The 1,078-nt window shown below is 38.6% G+C and overlaps 1 pseudogene; it reads left to right on the top strand.

The window, feature by feature from the left end:
* The first annotated feature begins 428 nt into the window (after nt 1-428).
* Nucleotides 429-749, top strand: LOC101980575 (annotated as a pseudogene).
* Nucleotides 750-1,078: the final 329 nt, after the last annotated feature.

Raw genomic sequence — 1,078 nt, 5'->3', positions numbered from 1 at the left:
TATCAGCAAAAGGAACTACCGAAAGACTTTCTAGATATTTTCCAAGACCCATTTTAGCATTCAAAACTGTTTTGATTTTTTTTAGCCTTCTTTGTGGAAGATTTTGGCTTGGTTTCTTGGTCGTTGTGTTACTGAAATTTGTTCTGTGTCTGTGTGCTTTCAGACTCCCTCTTTGCCGTGTCTGTATTGGAAAACTAAAAATGGCAATTCATTTTGCTTACTAAGGAATTTTGTTATTCATTCTGAAGTACTAGTGACATTTATGGAACAAATCCTTAAAAACTGTGACCTTGGAGGCTGCCAAACTCTTACCTATGGAAAGTTTGCAGTAGGCAAAATGCCAATACAGTTATTTTAATTAGTAGACATTCGGGGACGCACGCGAGCAAGGTCAGATGCAGGGAATCTTATACCTCATGGGTTAAGAAATGGCTTCGCTTTCAGAATATGAACTGCGCATGTCTTGTTTAAGTGCCCGAATCTTTGGTGAAGTGGCCAGGCCTACCGATTCAAAGTTGATGAAAGTGGTGAATATGTTCAGGGAGCAGCCCTTGGCCAAAAAGAAAGAGACTTTCAACAGTAATCCAAATCACAACACCTATTTTGCACTCATGGGCACACTCGGTTTCCTTGGCCTCTGCAGAGTTGAGCATCAGGATTTTAAGGATGAGCAAAGACGTCTAAAGAAGCTCCGTGAAAAGGTGAATCCAAAGAAAGGAGAAGGGAAAAGAGCTGCAAAAAAGAAATAGTACCAGCTTATCAAGAAAGAAAATTTCTTCCTCAATGACTAAGAAAGTGTATCTCATTATCTTTTCATATATTAGAGGAACGTGACACCAGTAGACACCAACCCCGTGTTCATATCCATTTCAGTTAAACTGTAACTGGTTTCTTGAAGATATTCTAATTCTTCAAAATTATACTTACTTTGGTTTTGTAATATGAAGTTTACCTAATTCTCTAATGGAATGAACAAACTATTGTCTTGTGATTTGTTTAAAAAAAATTAGTAGACCTGACTTCTTTGCTCATGTTCTCCCTCCTTCTGCTCCTCACTGGGACATTGGGAGCTCAGTCC

This window comes from Microtus ochrogaster, chromosome 2 (genome assembly GCF_000317375.1).
Source record: "Microtus ochrogaster isolate Prairie Vole_2 chromosome 2, MicOch1.0, whole genome shotgun sequence".
Taxonomy (NCBI): Eukaryota; Metazoa; Chordata; class Mammalia; order Rodentia; family Cricetidae; genus Microtus; species Microtus ochrogaster.
This window is presented reverse-complemented; position numbering and strand designations above follow the sequence as displayed.